Source organism: Hyaena hyaena, unplaced genomic scaffold (assembly GCF_003009895.1).
Source record: "Hyaena hyaena isolate Hyena2069 unplaced genomic scaffold, ASM300989v1 scaffold_599, whole genome shotgun sequence".
In the NCBI taxonomy this organism is placed as follows: Eukaryota; Metazoa; Chordata; class Mammalia; order Carnivora; family Hyaenidae; genus Hyaena; species Hyaena hyaena.
This window is the reverse complement of record NW_024081230.1, coordinates 730,774-738,986: the sequence shown is the minus strand read 5'-3', so window position 1 is coordinate 738,986 and position 8,213 is coordinate 730,774. Positions and strand designations below refer to the sequence as shown.

Genomic DNA, 8,213 nt, shown 5'->3' with positions numbered 1-8,213 from the left:
AAGCATTCAAGGGTGTTCAGTATAGCACTGTTTATAATATTTTTAAATTCTGGAATCACCCAACTGTCCATTGAGATTGGTAAATAACTATGGTACTTATAATGGAATACTATGAAGCTATTAAAAAGAATGAGCCATATCTCTACATAGCAGTATTCGTTAAGAAAACGAGTTGCAAACAGTATGAATAGGGTATGAGGCTTCTTTACAGAGTGATGAAAATGTGCAGTTAAGTAGTGGTAATGGTTGTACGACACTGTGAATGCACTAAAAGACATTTTTATCATCAGAGACAGGAAATTTGGGGCCGAGAAGTATGTATAAACAAACATTGTTAAACTATCCCTGATCTTCCTAGTTGCTATTTCACCATTTACTACCCCTAGTCCAAACTTCTCTGTCTTATCAACTCTTCACCAATGTATTTTTTCCTTGTCTAAGAGGTATAAAAGCTTTCTGCTCTGGTCACTCTTTTGGGTCTTCATTCTCTTAGGAAGGCTCCCATCTACATGTAAAAATTTAATAAAATGTGCATGCTTCTCTCCTGTTAATCTGTCCTTATCAGTTTAATTTTCCAATGCAGCCACGGGCCCTAAGAAGGTTGAGGAAAATTTTTTTCCTTCTCTGTGGTAGAACTGTATTATTTCAGAAGAGGAGTGTGTAAAGATTGTTTTCCTTGCATTTCCTAATTCAATAAAGAAAAAGAACATGTACAAACCCTTTATCATGATAGATGCTACAATCTAGCCTTCAGTAGGACTGAAATGTAAACACTCATTTATCTAGAAGGAATTGGGTGCTAAAGTCTATGTACCCTGAATTATGCTTCCGTTTCCAAACCAAAGCATTCATGACCTTCAGACAATAAAAGGAAATTAAGATTCAGGGTCAGAGGATTGGGATTCTGGTTTCAGCCCAACCACTGATTTGTCGTGTGAATAAAGGAAAACGCTTTAACCTCTCTAGGCCTCCATTTCCTCAACTCTAAAGCTGGAAGATGGCACCAAGTGTGGTAAATTTATGTGATCATATGAGAAATCAAGAAGCCAGAAACAAATACTACGTTCAGAAAATTCCATTTAGAGCAATGCCTATTATTTTATATGACCTTAAGAGAGTCTGGTAAGGCAACTAAACTCAGAGCTAGCCAAAATACACATTTGTGAGGATAGTCAACCGACTGTACGCTTACGTGACATTTTAAAAGCCTGGAAATGAGGCACCAATGGGAGAATCCCTCGGAATGCCATGAAGTCCTTATCTAAAGAATATTAGAGCATTCTAAGAAGATGAAAAGTTTATTCAACTAAGCTAATGTCTCTTATTTCTAAAGATATAAAGAATGTCTCTAGTTCTAAAGATAACGTGATTTTGCAGGCAAAAGAAAAAAAATTGTATTCCTTGCTGCCCCCTTGTGAGATTTAGGGAAAATGTTCCTTGGTTTATTAAATTCATTGTTTAATTCTGCAAACATTTATTATTGTTTATGGCACTCTACTGATGATGAGAACACACAAAAAATTAGGGCACAATGCCTACTCTAAAGGAACTCACAGATTAACAAAGGCTACCAATAGCCAAACATTTACAATGCAGTGTGATAATGACAAGTTCAAGGACTTACTGAACCACCTAAATCAGCCAGTTTGGTTTTGGGAGGTCGGATGGAATACTCCAGGAGTCCCCCCAAGAAGGGATGGGAGAGATTAGCGGTTTTCAAAAGACATTTAGGTAGTGGGGTTCATAAGACTCCCTGAAACGGTGATACAGAGATGTGGTGATAGGGATCAAAGAAATGGAGTCTGGGAGAGAACAAACACTACGTTTGTACAGACAAACCTGGACTGAATCCCACACAGAAACTAAAGACACTTGGGGCGCTTGGGTGGCTCAGTCGGTTAAGTGTCTAACTCTTGATTTCAGGTCAGGTCATTATCTAATGGGTTTGTGGGATGGAACCTCACATATGGCTCTGTTCTGACTGCTTGGAGCCTGCTTGGGATCCTCTCTCTTCCTTTCCGCACACTCTCTCTCTCAAAATAAATAGGCATTTTTTTAAAAAAAGAAAGAAAAGAGACTTTAAAATGGTCAGTCTTTTCGGTTCTTTCAGTATAGTCTCTGAGAGTGGTTTCCTATCAGTATCTTAGCTATATTTCATATTTATCTTCTAACCAGCTATTATCATTTAGCACTTTTTTTTTTTTTTTTTGAGAGAGAGAGAGAGCGAGCATGCAAGCCAGGGAAAGGGGCAGAGAGAGAGAGAGAAAGAATCTTAAGCAAGCTCCATGCTCAGCACAGAGCCTGAAAAGGGGTTCGATCCCACGACCCTAGGATTATGACCTGAGCCAAAATCAAGGGTTGGACAGTCAAGCAACTGAGTGGCCCAGGCATCCCTTATCATTTAGTACTTCTACAGATTTTATTTGGGCATAGTTATTATTTTGTGCTGATGAACTGTAGACAAACAGACCATAATAATCCAAATACCAGTGTCAAAGAATTTTTAACAATAAATAAAAGCATTTGTGGTATCAGGAAACAAGTTTCTTTTGTTTTTTTTTTAAATCAATTTCTCACAGTTGTAATCTCCAAGACTATCTAGTAGACCTAGCAAGTGATTGGTTGGTTGAAATAGTAAATTTGCATGAATGACTAAAGAGTGATGAATTTGAATAATTGGATGGTTCTGAAATCAGCCTGTGAAGAGGGGGTAAAATATGGGTTACTAGAAAAGAGGGAGAAGAGTATTTGAGAAAGGGAGAGCCACAAAGAAGATAGGGCCATTTATCAAAAGAAACATGATACCGGTACATGGATTAATTATTAATTAGTGCTGCATAATTTAGGGGGTTTTTGAGGTCACAGATATCCATATATAGACAGAATCTGACGTGGGTCTTTTCCCTGAGCCTCAAGGGATTATTCACTGTACCTCTACTCTTAGGAATATGAAGAGACTGAAGTCATGTCGGGGATGAAGGATTAGGACCCAGAAGGCCTCCCTCTACCACTTCCTCCCAAAATGTTAGCCTGTGTTACTCACAGGTTTCAACCACTTCTTTTCAAGACCTAGACATAAATCTTGTTCAATAAAAACAATTAGCAGAAGAGAGAACATTCGAGAGTTGTAATTACCTAAATGTCCCACCATTAACCATTTGAATGACTAAATCCTCTACATTGATTGTTTTAATGAATGATAATTAAAACCAAATAACCTCTAGGCTCGTTTGATGCTACAGTGACAAAACTGAACCTCTAGCCCATTATATTGCAAGGCCCTGAATTGAGCCAGGCAAAGCCAAACAGATGAAGTACAAGGAGAAGGAGCTGGTGAGTGGAAAGGTACTGGCGCACGCTGGACTAGAAAGAAGGTGATGGCCACCCTAGCAAACACATTTCAGTTAGTCACCAGTTGATGGGAGAGCTCTCAACACCACACCCTAGTCAGGAATATTCTTCCAGGCTTTGTAAGGTACAGTGGTGGGGTTAGAGCAATCCTTTTCTGCTAATGCCTACCACCAGCCACCGTGCAGCTCAGCCCCTGGCTTCTGCCCTCTGAAGCAATGATTCCCCTCATTGGAGAATCAGTTTACCCAGTCCAGAAGCCCTGCTGGGAAGATGATGTGTTGTCAGCTGAGACACATGAAGGAGGATTTTTAACTTGTTAAACTAAAGTAAGAATTTTGCAAGGCAGATTTTCCAGCCCAAACAAGATTATAATGGAAAGCGATTAAACAGATTTTGTGGAGACCGCCTTTAGGCAAACAGGCTTGAGCAACAGAATGTCGAAAAGGCCACAGTGACCACCTGGCCAATACAGACAGGCCCATCGGGTGACCCACCTCAGAATGTCCATAGGCCATACCTCCATACCTCCTCCTCTTCCCCCTTTAAAAGCACTGCCCGCCCACCCACTGTGTCTTTGCAGACAGGCATTCTTCTGCTCTCCTGCCCACCACTCCCTTGTGATGTATTCAATATGCTTTTGTCTCCTTTGTTTTGCCTCAGGTGAATTCTTTCACCTCCCACGCCCTTGGCTTCCACCTAATCTGATCATTGCCCCAAATTTGGAGGCTCCCCTCCAATCGAGAGACACTCCATTTAGACACCACATATTTGGTCTGCCATGTTCATAATACAGAGGAAGCCATCATCTTGAATACGTTAAGGAAGAGACTATGTCATACTCATCATTATACCCTGGTACAGCACGGGTTCACAAAAATAATTTTTTGAACCGAACTCAACACAAAGTAATTTAAACCAAAACCCAGAATAGACCTAACAATATGAACGGACAAATCATGCACTAATGGATCTTTCCAAAGCACTGTATTTGTTGAAATTCTGAAATATTTAACATGACAGGTGAGTAGTCTCCATGACTTGTTGCTCTGTGGCACATGCGAAGGCTGTTCTAAGCTTTTCTTTTGCAGGACAAGCATTTCTAAGTTGAAGTCAGAGCCAGAAAGTTTGGCACTTTTTATAACCAATCGGTGAATCAACATTTATAAAGCACTTATTGTATGCAAGGCACCTTTCGAGGCCACTGGGATTATAATGGAGAATCATCTGGGGTTGAAAAAGGACTTTACTCACCTCCCCTTTGACCTTGGTCTGTACTTCCTGATTTAAATTCTTATGTCTAGTTTATCTCTTAACTCAACACCCAGGGGGCAAAACGTCCTCTGACAGGAATATAATTACCCCTGAAGCAATAACAACTGCCCTGAGCCAGCAAAACCCTGCTTGACTGACCCCAAAATAATGACCTTTACTGCCCATATGCATGTACCCACTAACCTTTGTGTCAGGTTTTCCTTATATAAACCTGAAAGGACTTTCAGCACCGTGGAGACAGTCCTTGAGACGCTAGTCCCCTGTCTTCTGGCCGGTGGCCTCACTGAAGTAAATTTCCTGTCTTATTTCACCTCCGCTCCTACTTCTGCCTTGGGATTTGTCAGTGGCCAGTGGTGGAACCTGGTCTGCTCAGGACCCCGAACCCCGTGCTCTTGAACCCCTGTGCCCCAGTTACAGAATCAGCTAAAAGTATAGGAAGCCTCTTCCCCAATGAAATACAAATTTTCCCCAAATCTTCTATTTGCTCAGCATTTCTATTAAGACCCTCCTAGCAAAGAAAATTTGCTACCAAGTATATGGGTTGATTATTAATTAGAGCTGACTGATTTAGAGGGCTACTTGAGGGCCTATCCAAATATAGATAATGTATTTTAAAATAGTGTGGGGCACCTGGGTTGCTCAGTTGGTTGAGCGTCAGACTTGAGCTCAGGTCATGATCTCACAGCTTAGGAGTTCAAGCTCTGAGTGGGGCTCTGTGCTGGCAGCTCAGAGCCTGGAGCCTGCTTCAGATTCTGTGTCTCCCTCTCTCTCTGCCCCTCTCCTGCTCTGCTCTGTCTCTCAAAAATAAGTAAACATTGCCGGCCCCCCGCAGTCCTGCGGATCTGTCTCTTGTTTCAACAGTGCTTGGATGAAACAGACCCAGGGAGGCCCCTTCTACCAGCCCCCGACCACCCCCCAACCTTTTTTCCAGTCACAAGCTTCTGAGCCATCTTCTTGCCCATCCTCTGCCTCCGGGACCAGCCAACACCCGACTTTGAACCTAGCTCCTCATTACCAATCAACCACGAGCGCCCAGATTCGTCAGAAGTACTCCACCAAGGTGGAGGCCGCCGCCGACCACCTGGTCAACATGCACCTCTTACACCTACCTCTCTCTGGGCTTCTATTTCGACCGTGAGGAAGCAGCTCTGGAGAGCGTGGGTCACTTCTCCCGTGAGGTGGCTGAGGAGAAGCTGGAGGGCGCTGACTGTCTCTTGAAGATGCAAAACCAGCGCGGGAGCGGGGGCCGGGGGAGGAGGGGGGCCGTCGGGGGGGGGGGGAGCGTGCTTTCTGCCCCCTTCCAGGATAAGCAGAAGCCATCCCAAGGTGAGTGGAATAAATCCCTGGACGCCACGGAAGCCGCCTTGCTTCTGGAGGAGAACCTGAAGCAGGCCCTTTTGGATCTACATGCCCTGAGTTCTGCCCGGCAGACCCCTGTCTCTGTGACTTCCTGGAGGATCACGTTCTAGATGAGGAGGTGAAACTCATCAAGAAGATGGGCGACCACCTGACTAATCTCTGCAGTCTGTCCGGCCCCCAGGCTGGGCTGGGCGAGTATCTCTTCGAAAGGCGCACCCTCGGGCACGACTAGAAGCCTCTGGAGCCAAGCAGCCTTTGAGGGTCCCTCTGGCGTCCCCCAGGTGCCAGGATTTGTGCCTGAGTCTCTCCTTGCGGCCACTAGGCAGCTTTTTAACCACCCTGGCGCCCTCCCCCAGCTGTGGACCAAATGAAAACAATGAAGCTTTTTGCTGCAAGAAAAAAAAAAAGGAAACATTACAACATTTTTAAAATGATACAGTGCAATTTTCATAGCCTGTGTGTATGAAATAGGACCCGTGCACAATAGCACCTATGATGTACCAAATAAATGAGTTCCCACAATGCACACTATAAATTAAACAATCATAGAAAACACAGTGCCAACTTCTTTCCTAGTAATCTTAAGTTCAGATAAGTCTGTTTGTCATTATAGCAAACACTTTGTCTCTTTTGTCTTTTTTTTTTTTTTTTTTTTTACCATGTACATGTATTCTCTATTACCATCCCTCCATCCATCTCGCTCCCACCAAATCCGTACCCATAATGATACTTTTATCTTTTGGGGAACTATCCAAGTTTGTAAAAGTTGACAAGAGCCCTATCTCTTCAGCAAGGACAGGTCAGAAAAAAAACATTACTCTATTTCAGTTAATTTCAGATGACGTAAAGACCTAAATGGGAGAAGCAAAAGTCTTAAATGATTAGAAACCCATTTAGGACACTCTGACAGCCAGACATAAGCAAAACACAAAACATACAGAAAAATATTCATAAATTCAACTACCTTAACATAGAAAGCTTCTGAATAACAACGGTGATTATTTTAAAAAGTTAAGAAAAAGCTACAGACTGAGAGGTGATATTAAGAATGTAGATTAGCACAATTATTTTCAAGGCAATTTGTCTACATCTCAGAAAGTTGGAAATACACATATCCTATAACCCAGCAATCCCACCGTAAAATGTATAGCTGGAACATTAATTCTCAAGCTTTAGTTTGTGTCAGAATCACTGAGGAGCTGGTGAAAATACAGCTTGTGGGTCCCACCACCAGTTTCTGAGTAAACCTGGGTGAAGAACCTAGAATTTGCATTTCTAACAAGCTCCAGGTGATATTGATGACGCTCGCTCCTGCCCATTCAGGCACTACATTTCATGGCTTCCTGCCCCAAAGAAACCTCATGCATATATTTAAGGGGACACAGGCAAAAAATGTTCACCAAAGGATTGTCCACAGTTGGAACAAACTGGAAACCAACAATAACGAAATGGACGAATAAATGTATATTCAAGCAAAACAATTAAATGAAGGAACAACACGTATCAATATGAATAATTCTCAAATCCTAATGGTGAGAGAAAAAACAAGTTGTAAAAGAATATATTCAAGATTCCAATAAGGTAAAGTTTACATAACAGTCTAGTGTTTATGTATACATTCACAGGCACCAAAGGTACAAAAGCATGGATAGCAAGGTACGTGTTAGCGAGGGGTTAAGGGAATTGATATTGCGAAGGGGTTCAAAAGGAGTCTCGCTGTATCTGTGATCTCTTGTTTCTTTAAAACTGACCTGGAGCCCACTCCTTTCCACTTCCCTCGTCCCTACCCCAACAGAGGGCACTGAGAAAATGAGATCAGCCACCCTGTCTGGAGAACTGCAAAGGATGTTTCAGTGGGAGCAAATCTCCCCACATAGCAAAATGATATAAGATTGAGAATTATCTATTTCACAAGTTTTCATTTCCTTTTTCCTGGTTTTTTAAAAATATTTTTAATGTTTATTCATTTCTTGAGAGAAAGACACACAGAGCATGAGCAAGGGAGGGGCAGATAGAGAGAGGGAGACACAGAATCTGAAGCAGGCTCCAGGCTCTGAGCTGTCAGCACAGAACCCGACGCAAGGCTTGAACCCATGAACCTTGAGATCATGACCTGAGCCGAAGTTGGACGCTTAACCGACTGAGCCACCCAGGTGTCCCAATCTTTTTTTCCTGGTTTTCCAAACAAACTTGGACATAAGTACCTGGCTATATGGACAAGGAAGGAAGGA

General features: G+C 42.5%; 1 pseudogene; it reads left to right on the top strand.

The window, feature by feature from the left end:
• The first annotated feature begins 5,491 nt into the window (after window positions 1-5,491).
• LOC120248596 lies at window positions 5,492-6,214 on the top strand (annotated as a pseudogene).
• Window positions 6,215-8,213: the final 1,999 nt, after the last annotated feature.